A 12,664-nucleotide genomic window follows, 5' to 3' on the forward strand; every position below is an offset into this window, starting at 1 on the left:
TAGAGTCTCTGCTCCTTTGTCTCTCTCTTCTCCTTCTGGGACACCTATGATATAAATGTTGGTGTGATTATGTTGTCCCAGAGCTCCATTAGACTGTTCTTGTTCTTTTTAATTCTTTTTTTCTGTTCAGCTTGGGTGATTTCCTCTAGTCTTTCACCCAGCTCACTGATCTGTTCTTCTGTATCATCTACTCTGTTCTTGAGTCCCTTTCGTGAATTTTTCACTTCCAGTATTGTATTCTTCATTTCTGATTGGTTCTGTTTTAGATTTTCCAATTCTTTGTTGATGTTCTCACTGAGTTCATCCATTCTTCTCCCAAGATCAGTGAGTATCCTTATGACTTTTTGTTTGAACTCTTTGTCAGATAGATTGTTTATTTCTGTTTCACTTAGTTCTTTTTCTGGGGTTTTATCCTGTTCTTTTTCTTGGAATGTATTCCTTTGCCTCCTCATTTTGCTTCTTTCTCTGTGCTTTCAACTATGTACTAGATAGGTCAACTATGTCTTCTGATCTTAGAGAAGTAGCCTTATGTAAGGGATGCTTTATGAGGTCCAGCAGTGTGCTTCCCTCTCATTACCATTTCCAAATGTTCCAGTAGTGACCTCTGCATGGGCTATGTGTGTCCTTCTGTTGTGACAGGGTTGTTCTTGCTGCAGGTGCCTAGGGAGGCTAGGCTGTCTCCCTGGCAAGCTGGTTGTAATGCTCAGCTGCGTGTGGCTGCTATGGACCCTTAAGTCACTTTATCGGGTTTGGGGAGCCCCAGCACAGTTGGCTATGAGGTCTAATAGCACATTCCTGTTGCAGGTTTTCTGTTAAGTGAGTAGGCCCCCAGCATGGCTGATTGCTAGGCTCAGGGGCTTCCAATTGCTGTACAATTACAAGGCTATTGTTGGTTCTTTCAGGATTTCAGCTTAGTGGGGCTTGCCCCAGGCACAGGAGCACCCAATCGTTTCAAGCTTTGGAAGGTGGAGCTGATCCCCTATGTGGCTGTTTGAGAAGCACAAGTCTTCTGCAGCTAACAAGTCCCACAAGGCCACACACACAGTCACCACAGTCCTGCCCTGCAAACACATCCCAACCCCCTGAAGTGGACCCAGTTGCCCCACTGTAGAGGCCCCCCACAATTCACCCTCTCTTAACACATGCCCTGCCCCACAGAGGTGGACCCATTCACTCAACTGCGGAGGATCCAGACACCCAGCCTATGCAGGCCCACAAGTTGCCTGAGGGCTTGCTGTTGGGTGGGGCCAGCCCCTAGGGCAGCTGCTTTCCCTGCCTGGGCTGGATTAAATCAGTGCCCTAATAGATAGGGCAGACCCTGGGCTAACAGGTTAGGGGAAGGACTCCAATGGTGTCTGCTAGCATCTGTGTCAGCACGCCTGTAATAGGTCACAATAAAGGCTGCTGCCAATGTGTCAGTCCCTGGAAAGGTCTCACCTCTCACCAAGATGCACCCAGAGTCTATCAAATGAGTCTATTTTCACCAAAGGGCTGTGCACCTTTCTTTCTAGTGATTTTAGGTTGCTTTCCAAAATGAGTGAATTTGTACATGGGTCCTTTACGAGCCAGCTTTTTTTCCCTATGTCTGATAGCTTTTCTGGGATATTCCCCATTATTGTTAGCAGCCAGCAAAGCCAGATATTATGAGACTCATCTCAGTTGTGCTGAGTCTAAAGGATGCTTGTAGTGGTAACGTTTCCCTGCTCAGGTCCCCTACTCCTCCAGGGAAGGCTGCATGCCTTAGGAGTGCTCTTGGCCAGCTATGAAACACCACAGCTCATGAAGGTGGCTTTTTTTTCTCTCCATAAAGAAATTTCTGCCTCTTCTGCCTCAGTCAGGACTGTCCCTTATTGCAGGGGTTCTTTTTTATCCAGTTTTCAGTTATCTCTCGGGGGTAATTATTCTCAGAGTGGCTGTAAATTGGTTGTGTCCATGGGAGGAAGTGAGTTCAGAGTCTGCCTATGTTGCCATCTTGACACCTCCCCCCAACTACCACTTTAACGGCCCTATCTCCAAATATCATCACATTCTGTGGTACTGGGGGTTAGGACTTCAACATATGAATTGGGGAGGGGGTGGAAGGGACACAAATAGATATATGTACACACACACAAAATATACATAATATATTTGCAAATATTTTTACTGCTTTAAGGTCAAGAATGGAAGGTCTTTATATCTATTCTAGCTTCTCTCTTGTTTGATAGACCTCCTCATTAAGTGTGAAGGGAGATGAACTACAAGGTAAGCTCTCTATATCTTTCCTCTAATTGATAACTACATCATGTTCAGACTAATGATCAATTTCTTTTTCATTTATCTCAAATTTTTATTTTCCCTTTAAGAATTCCTAAAAGCTGAAAGAAATAGGAATATAAGTTTAGCAGTGGCCCACAGAAAAGTCACTAGGTCCTGAGACCCTTGAGAGCTGGCTGGTTCTTGTATCTGTGTGTTTCCAGCAGATAACACATTATCTGGCATATAATAGATGTTCTAAAAATATATGGTTAAAATGAGGTATGCAGGAAAGAGAACCTCATGCTAGGTTCCTGTTTTCAAGTTCCAGAGTCATATTTCCCCTAAGCAATATTCCCATATGCTGACTCATGTTGAGTCCATACCCTTACTTTTTTAAAAACATATTCATGTATAACCACTCATTTCCTGGAGTTTCAACAGACTCATATCTGCAGCCGCTTAAGTTAAAACAGCTAGAAGTCTTTAGAATTTTATTTACACATAAACAAAAATCAACTGGCATCAACCTGTGAGACAGTCAGCATTGTCCATTCAGAGATGAACCCCACTGATACATGCACCAGCAGCCACTCATGGAGCCCTCTTGACTTCCTGTTGCTGGAGCAGTGTATTCAAGAGCCACACCTGACACCTGTCAGGGTCAGCCTGGCTCCTGATCTTGCCCTTGCCCTGGCCCTGGCCCAAGAGGCGACATCAAGAGGCAAGTCTTCAGTGCCTCTTTGTCTAACACCAGCCAAGCATAGCTGTGATGGGCCAGTAATCCATCAATATGAAGACCCTATTGCTGAAAATCCTGAAAATTTAATGTCTAACATTCTATATCTTGGAGCTGTGGCTAGTTATTTGACTCTGATCCTTGAATGAATGATTCTGATCTGGTTAACTTCCTATCTTCTGGTCCTGGACAGGCTATATATACTCTAGTTCCTGTTATGTTTATCTCTCTGGGAGGGGGTGAGGAAATAAGTAACAACTACCTCAACACAATGACTAATCAGCAAGTCTTTGACTTACTAATTCAGAACAGAATGCCAGGAAAACATGAAAACATATATAAACTCCATATCCTCCATATTGAGATTGAGGAGTCCTGATTGATGGATACTAATGGGCCACAACTTAGCTTCTTGGGAAATTTCATCATCAGCTATAAATTCAGGTATAACCTAATGATTCTGTCCTGCCATTGAACATCAATGGCCATGACTTGGAATGCCACCTCCCAGCACTCACTAACATGGCCATATAGTGCCATATCACTAGATGGGGTTCAAAGTGTCATATGCTGGACACTGAATTCAGGGTCATGAGGACCAAAATTCAAAACTCAGCTCCATAGCAGCTTAATTCTCTAAGCAAGTCATTGAGCCTACTGTTTCAGTTTATTTACAAAATCAGAATACCATCAGCTAAGACCTACAAGAAGTGCTGTGAGGATTCAATAAGACAATGAATCCTTCTGTCCACGAGCCAACAAATATTTACTGAGGGCATCCTAGGTGCCAGGCACTGTTCTAGGATCTGGGGACATAGCTGTGAACAAGCCCTGGTGGGGCTTATATTTTAGTGGAGGGAGATGGATGAAAACATTAATAAGCAAATACATGAGCAGGGCAAGGAGAGACAACAAGTAATAAAGTATAGGGTAGAAGGCTCTTGTTTTAGATAGAGTGGTCAGGGAAGGCTTCTCCAAGGAGAGGACATACGTACAGAGCTCAGACTGAAGTAAGGGACTGAGACATACACACATTAGAGTGAAAGAACAGCCCTCCCCCCCTAGAGGGTACAGCAAGTGCAGAAGCCCCGAGGTAAGAACATGCATGGTGTATTGGAAGAAGCACACAGAAGCCAGTGTATGTGAAGCAGAGCAAGCAAAAGGGAGGTGGTAGAAAATGAGGTCAAAAAGTTGGTCTTCCATCAGGTAGGATCCTGTATCCAGTGAATGAGCATTTGGATTTTATTCTCTCATAGGAAGCAGTTGGATGATTTGAGCAGAAGAGTAGATACGAGTACCTCTGTGTTCTAAGCAATCACTCTGGCTGCTGTGTTGAAAAAGACCAGTTGACAAGCCTGGAAGTAGGGAGACTGGTTAGGAGACTATAGCAGTGTCTGGGTGAGTAAGGGGAGTGGCCTAGGCTAGAGTGGCAGCAGTGGAGGTGGGAGAAGTAGGTGGACTCAAGATAGACTTTTTTTTTTATTGAGTTAATGATAGGTTACAATCTTGTGAAACTTCAGTTGTACATTAATGTTTGTCATTCGTGTTGTAGGTGCACCACTTCACCCTTTGTGCCCACCCCCCACCCCACCTTTCCCCTGGTATCCACTAAACTGTTCTTAGTCCATAATTTAAAATTCCTCATATGAATGGAGTCATACACAGATTATCCTTCTCTCGCTGGCTTATTTCACTTAACATAATTCCCTCAAGGTCCATCCATGTTATTGCAAATGGAATGATTTTGTTCTGTTTTGCAGCTAAGTAGTATTCCACAGGATAGATTTTTTAAGTGGAGCCAACTGGGATTTGCTAATAGATGTGATGTGGCTATGAGATAAAGCACATGGTACATAGTGTTATTCAGTATGTGTTGATTTGGGGGTACTACCGTGAGACATCCTCCTCAAGAACACAGAGCTAAAAGAGAAAGATTCTACCCAGGCATCAACTCTAAAATCAGGATGTAATGGCTGCTAACCAAGATCTGCGGTGTCACCTTATATAAGACAGCCCAGTACCATTGCCAGCAAGACGAGACCAGACCTCAAAGGTTTTAATATAGCTAAAGAAGGGATGTGTCAGCCAAATGGGGGGTTTCTCAGACATGGAAACATAGATAAAAAGAGAATTATGGAAGCAGAAGCTGACTGTACATTTCCAAACACCATTCAGAGTATGGGGAGCCTTTGCCAAGCGATGTCAATTATTACGGTCCCATTGGCAAGGCCATCTCTATCGTAGGGACTGATACAGGGAACTGCAGCCAACTGACTTCGAGTATCCAGCACTTTTGGCAAGATAAGCCTCATTGTGTTGATGGATGCTGATTGCTTGGTAAGTATGGCAGGCAGTAAAAAGGGAAATTTGGCTATTGCAAGCACAAGAGTCCAGCAAAGGGCTATTAACAGAACAAAAGGCACTGAGACAAAGGGCAGACAGATCAAGAAATCATTGTTCCTGGGCCCACGTGAAAAAATTGTGGTCAAACATAAGTTCTGTCTTTTATTGAACCCCCAATCTGTATTACCACCTTTAAATTAAGGGGCAATAAGACTTGTCATGCGTAGACATGCTTCGATAAGAAAGCACTGTGATAAATTGTTTCAGCCTTGGTGCTAGGTAGTGAGGAACCTGATGAATTGTTTTCAGTGACTGAAATATCAACACTAAATTTTGTTGGTTCTTGCATAATTCAGTTTAAAAGAAAACTGTTCTTTGAAAATGGTATCCCATTGACTGACCCTAGAAAAATGTATTATTTATTAACGCATGAGATTTATCAGGTTTCAGAAAACAAATCATTCCACATAAATGGATATTTCACATGATTGATGGCAAGTAGCTGACACACCCATATTTTAAGGGCATTGACAACAATAATTCTAAAATAGAGCACATTCTTCCCTGCCTTCTTCAACAGAGGGCACTGAAGATGCTTCATCCTTTCTAATGACTCAGACTCATGACTATGAACATTGGTAATCATGAGGCTGTCAGGAACTACTGACCTCCAGAGAGTGACACATCCCTGAACTCAATGGTTCCTCTTCAAAACAAAATGGTATAGTAGTTTTTCTTTGATCCCCCCCTACGGAGGGACTGCTTTCTCTTTTGGCTGATGCTGGTGTATCTGATTTTAGCAGCAAGCTAGGGACTAAATTTTGTTTCCCTAAAATTGTATGTTAAAACTCTAACCCCCAATATGATGGTATTTGGAGATGAGGCCTTTGGGAGGTAATTAGATTTAGAAGAGGTCATGAGGATGGGGCCCTCTTGAGTAGATTAGTGCCCTTATGGGAAAAGACCAGAGAGCTTGCTCTCTCTCTCCTTGCATGCACACACTAAGCAAAGGCCATACAAGAAAGCTGCTGACTGCAAGCCAGGAGAGGGCCCTTACCAGGAACCAAACTGGCCAGCACCTTGATCTTGGACTTCTCAGCCTCTGGAAGGAGAAATAAATGTCTGTTCTTTAAACCACCCAGTCTATGGTATTTATTATGGCAGCTTGAGCTGACTAAGACACAGGGCAACCACATTTCCATTTCTGATTCACTGCTTCTAATCTGCTGTGAATGCTGGATCAAATTTTGCTCAAAATAAAAGTTTGAATATGATCCATGAGTGCTATTTCATTTATTTTGACTGCTCAGTTGTCTGCATTATCTACTCTCAAATTCCAAGTTAAATTTTGGCATTCAGAAGTTCAGTATTTACGTTTGTTTTTTAGACTTTTAATAGCTGAAACTGGTTAATAAAATTAAAAATATAGACCATAATTTGTTGGGTTTTTAGTTATTTTTTTTTTAAGGAAAGAGGAAAAAGTGTTCAATGGCCAATGTGTCTGACTTAAGAGAAGACTCCTAAGACCTGCTTACATTCAAAGAGACAGGAATTCTCTCTGAGAAATCATGATGATATTCTTTCTGACTTAGCATTTTGAGTGTGAATGGTTGAAAGATTTGGCAGGGGTGGGGGAAAGTTGCAGGAGCAAACAGAAAATGTACATGCTAGAATTTATTTTGTCTTCAGGGATAGACTTAAGATGGTATTTTTAGGTGTTTGGGAGTCTGGCAGTATTGGGGGGCAAGGGAGGACTGTTGCTTATGAACCTCTAAAATAATAAAAGTAATTAGTACACAGTTCACGTCAAACATTATTACTGTGGTTGGGTGAAAAGATAAGCATAAACTGCAAAAGACTATTATTTTCAGAATAAGAAATGTGACTTAGGGGCCAGCCCTGTGGCTGAGTGGTTAAGTTCGCATGCTCCGCTTCAGTGGCCCAGGGTTTTGCTGGTTGGGATCCTGGGTGCAGACACAGCACTACTCATTGGGCCATGCTGAGGCAGCGTCCCACATGCTGCAGCTGGAAAGACCCATAACTAAAATATACAACTGTGTACTGGGAGGATTTGGGGAGAAAAAGCAGAAAAAAAAAGAAATGTGACTTCTGGCCAGTTTCAGCATTTGTTCTGGGTAGCGGAAGCTAGAAGCTTGCAGGGGTCCCCTGAGCTGTTTTTCCTATGATTTTTAGCAGATGGCTTAACAACGAGCAGTTAGGATGCTGAACAGAATGGGGTCAAGAAATACCTGATGAGGAGTCTGCTTAGGAGATGAAATTTTAAGATTATCGATTGCTAATAAGGCCCTGAAGAGGAAAAAAATGTACGTTGAGAGTAATGACTTGTTATTTCATGTACATTTTATGCCATGTATATATTATGAGGGCTCCAGGATGTAAGAGAAGAAAGGAAATGGAGCTTAGTTATAAAGCAAATAAAGAGACCATTTACTTATTTCAACTTCCACCTTTGGAGCAGAGCCAAGCATGTCATGTGGGAAACATGTATAATGAATACAAATATTCAATGGGCCAGGTGCCAGAATTTTAGGAGTGGCAATTGAAAAGTGAAAATTGAAAAAGCAAGAAAGAAAATGACGTGATTCTTCCTTGTCTGTGCTATAAACACAAAGTCCTGTGTGGAAGTACGGGTGGTTAGGTGTCTACTCTCTCTCCCCCAGCAAATTTTACAACCTGGCCAAGCATAGTAACTTAGACATACTACGGAAACTAACAGATGTTTGTGCAAGAAATTCCTACATTTTGTAAGACAGTTTACTTAGCACTTTCACCTAAATTATCACAACAGCCTTCTAAGAAATTGCATTATTCTTCCTAATTTACAGATGAGGAAGGCAAAACTCAAGAAGTTAAATTCTTCACCCAAGATCAAACAGCCAAAAATCAAAGAGGTGTCTCTAACTCAGCTCTACCCCAAATTCAATGCTCTTCCCACTGGCAAAATGGAGACAACAAACACCAGCAAGGCACTTGATCCCCGAGCAGTGGGCTGGAGCAGATTCTGGCAACATAATAAAAACTAGCAACAGAGTAACAACGCACATCCAACTAATTCATTTCACACTATACCTTCCATTTCCTTACTTATTTCAGATACCTCAGTCCTCCCAAAAGTACAGTGACATCCTGGCTTAGAAAAAGCATCTCCTCATGCACTCATCATGAAGCCCTATTCAGTGGAAAAATAAGTATTTGCTCAGAAGCTTTTTGACTGTCATTCATTGCTCCGCTTTCAATCAGCTCTCTGTTGGTAGCATCTGAAATGACAGACCTTGTTTCCAGTGAATGACAGGGTAATTTCTCATGAAGCTCAAGTTTATGGACCAGTAAGACCAAATGTGTAAAGTGAGGTTGAAAATGCCATCACATCAAACACTTTTAAAGGCTTTTCAAAGTTTAAAGATTTTTTTCAAATTATGCACAAGAATCACCAAGTTACTCATATATGCCATTAGTTTGAATGGAAAATAATTTCAAAAGCTACTCTTCCATGAAGAGTTTGAACAAGGATTTTGTTTTCTAGAAATTTCTTGCTTCAACTCTTTGATCCTATCTTTGACCTGGAGCATTTTCTATTCTGTTCTACCACACATTCCTCAGAACCTGACTCCAAAAGTTCATGAGGATTCCAGGGATTTCTCCCTTCCTTGAGTTACTTTGGTCTTCTCATGTAAATCATTACAGCTGACCCTTATCACATGGTCATCTGTCATTTCTTCATATATAGACGTCTTTTGTTCCTTGTCAAGATTATACCTTCCCTGAGGACAAGGACTGCGTTATTACACACTTCGTACTACAGCAAAACCCTGTAGACAAATAAAGTAACTGCACTAGGTATTCAAATTAGTGGAAATTATGACAGGGAATTTAGAAGGAACTGATTACACAGCAACGAAGGGTTGAGAAGCCAAATGGAGTAAGGCGACCCACAGGTTAGCAACAGTAGGAAGCCTCTACCACTCTTAGGGGTGGGGAGACAATGGGAGGATGTGAGTGCTTACAGCCCAGAAACCAGGGCCTTCCAGTAAGAGCTGGAACCATGGAGGAGACACAGCTACTGTCAGAGACACCAAAGGAAGCAAAAAGAGAGATGAGAATACACTGACTTCTCTTCTCTATTCTTGCCCTCCAATTTTTCACTGGTCCCTTCTTTTGGTCACATCTACTTGGAAGCCAAAGAGTGAGTCTGTATCTGTGAAACAAATTAGAGAAGAAATGGAGCAAGGCATGGATCTGAGAGTAAACCAGCCGTTTACTGAAACAGTGATCAATCAATTCTTACTGGTAAATACAGAAATCAGTCAATCTGTACATGATCATTGTATATTACAATTCAATTTTCCCTTTTGAAATGATTGCTATAAAAGACTACAGGATGAGAGACTGGTTAAGAAATGTGTAGAATAAGCTTTTGCTTCTAGTAATGGTAGACTAGGAGATTTGGTCCAATCCTTCTGCTGAGGATAACTAAGGTTTACACACACTCACACATACACATCATATCATATACATATTCCTCTTGACAGCATTAGAGAGCTAACAGGATAGTAAAGATTCAGTCTTTGGTTTTTCCTCTGGGGGCATTTACCAATTGAGGAGGTGGCAGCCAAAATGTTAAGCAGCACCTTTGGCAGTGTCATGAGGATAAAGTCACAAATGTTGTGGTCTCTGGCTTGGTAAGAGAGCCTAAGTCCCCCTAACAGGGTGAACCAGAAGTAGACAGGTCTTGTAGTAACTACAGCTCAGCTTTGAATCATCTTCATCCCTGAAATTGGATTAAGGTCATTCCAAATGCAAGCGCTGCCAGGCACGTAGAAGACGACAACGTAAATCTGCCCTACATAGAGAAATTATCCTACATATCAAATTATTTCTACAAATGATTTTTCAATACAATTGCTGAAACAATAAAATAATAGCAAGAAGATGAGAATAAGCAATAGCAGAACCAACAGACAATGGAAATAGATCTACAGTGGGTCCAGATATTAGACTTCTCAGGCATGAATTTTAAAATAACTATGGTTGCTAAATGTTGATAACTGTTGAAACTGGTTGATGGATTCTTGTGAGTTCATATACTTTTTCCTCTCCTTTAGTATATACTGTGAATTTTTCACAATAAAAGGAAAAAAGTCTATGAACCAATTCAAAGAGAATCTTAGTTGGCTCTTCTGTCATCACCACATCAGGAAAATACTGAATACCATTGACTAGGGAAACCTCACATCATCTCTCTGACATTCATCAAAGTTGGCATGTCAGGAATAGCAATGAAACATAGAAAACATAAAAAGAAAACTATGTTTACTCTTTTAAGGAAAAAGAAGACCAGATCGTGAATTCAGCACAGAATAGAAATTGTGTTTTAAAGAATGTATTATGGAACATAAGACGAAAATGTAACATTTTCAACAACTAGGAGCTGGTTCTTTGAAAAGACAAAATTGACAAACCTTTAGCTAGACTAAGAAAAAAGAGAGAGGCCTCAGAAAAATATAATCAGAAATGAAAGAGAAAATCTTACAACTAATACCACAGAAATACAAAGGATCATAAGAGACTACTATGAACAATTATATGCTAACCAATTGGACAACCTAGAAGAAATGGATAAATTCCTAGAAACATACAACCTACCAAGATTGAATCACAATTAAATAGAAAGTCTGAACAGACCAATTGCTAGTGGAGAGATTGAATCAGTAATGAAAAATCTCCTAACAAAATCCAGGACCAGACGGCTTCACTGGTGAATTCTACCAAATATTCAGAGTAGAATTTATACAATCCTTCTCAAACTCTTCCAAAAAACTGAAGGAGGAGGAACTCTTCCAAATTCATTTTATGAGGCCAGCATTAACCTGATACCAAAACAAGAAAAGGGTGCCACAAGAAAAGAAATTTACAGGTCAATATCCCTGATGAACATAGATGCAGAAATCCTCAACAAAATATTAGCAAACCCAATTCAACAATACATTAAAAGGATCATACACCATGATCAACTGGGATTCATTCTAGGGATGCAGGGAGAGTTCAACATGAGGAAATCAGCCAATGGGATACAACACACTAATAAAATGAAGGATAAAAATCATATGATCATCTCAATAGATGCAGAAAAAGCATTTGACAAAATTCGACATTTATTTATCATAAAAACTCTCAACAAAATGGGTATAGAAGAAATGTACCTCCATATGACAAGTTCGTAGCTAACATCTACTCCATGGTGAAAAGCTGAAAGCTTTTCCTCTAAGATCAGGAACAAGACAAGGAGGTTCACTCTCACTGCTTCTACTCAGTGTGTTAGTGGAAGCCCTAGTCAGAGCAATTAGGCAAGAAAAAGAAATAAAAGGCATCCAAATTGGAAAGGAAATAGTAAAACTGTCACTATTTTCAGATGACATGATGTTATATAGAGAATACCATCCAGACTCCATCAGAAAACTGTTAGAACTAATAAATGAATTCAGTAAAGTTGCAGTATGTAAAATCAAAACACAAAAATCTGTTGCATTTCTATACACTAATAATGAACTATCAGAAAGAGAAATTAAGAAAACAACTCCATTTACAATTTCATCAAAAAGAACCAAATATTTGGGAAGAAATTTAACCAAGGAAGTGAAAGACCTGTATATTGAAAACTACAAGACACTGGTGAAAAAAATTGAAGAAGACACAAATAAATGAAAAGATATTCCATGCTCATGGATTAGAATAGTTAATATTGTTAAAATGTCTATATTACCCAAAGCGATCTACAGGTTTCAATGAAATCCCTATCAAAATTCCAATGGCATTTTTCACAGAAATAGAACAGTCTCAAAATTTGTATGGAACCATAAAAGACCCCAAATAGCCAAAGCAATCTTGGGAAAGAAGAACAAAGGTGGAAGCACCATACTACCTGATTTCAAACTACATTACACATCTACAGCAATTAAAACAGTGTGGTTTCAGCATAAAAATAGACATTCAGGGGGCTGGCCCCGTGGCCGAGTGGTTGAGTTCGCGCACTCCGCTGCAGGCGGCCCAGTGTTTCGTTGGTTCGAATCCTGGGCGCGGACATGGCACTGCTCATCGGACCACACTGAGGCAGCGTCCCACATGCCACAACTAGAAGAACCCACAACGAAGAATACACAACTATGTACCGGGGGGCTTTGGGGAGAAAAAGGAAAAAATAAAATCTTTAAAAAAAAAAAAATAGACATTCAGATCAATGGAACGAAACAGAGAGCCCAGAGACAAATCCACTTATATATGGTCAATTAATTTATGACAACAGAGCCAAGAAATACACAATGGGGAAAA

General features: G+C 40.6%; 1 long non-coding RNA gene across 5 annotated transcripts in view; it reads right to left on the minus strand.

Moving 5' to 3' along the window:
* LOC139041760 (uncharacterized) overlaps positions 1 to 12,664 on the minus strand; it is a 72,637-nt gene that overhangs the window by 30,857 nt on the left and 29,116 nt on the right. Inside the window, exon 2 of one of the 5 annotated variants that reach the window (XR_011497606.1) lies at positions 6,375 to 6,419. The exons of the other annotated variants lie outside the window; for them this stretch is intronic. This is a non-coding gene — a long non-coding RNA (uncharacterized lncRNA). The remainder of the gene's footprint in view (positions 1 to 6,374; positions 6,420 to 12,664) is intronic. 5 annotated transcript variants of the gene reach the window in all.

The sequence above is a fragment of the Equus asinus genome, chromosome 23 (genome assembly GCF_041296235.1).
Source record: "Equus asinus isolate D_3611 breed Donkey chromosome 23, EquAss-T2T_v2, whole genome shotgun sequence".
Lineage (NCBI taxonomy): Eukaryota > Metazoa > Chordata > Mammalia > Perissodactyla > Equidae > Equus > Equus asinus.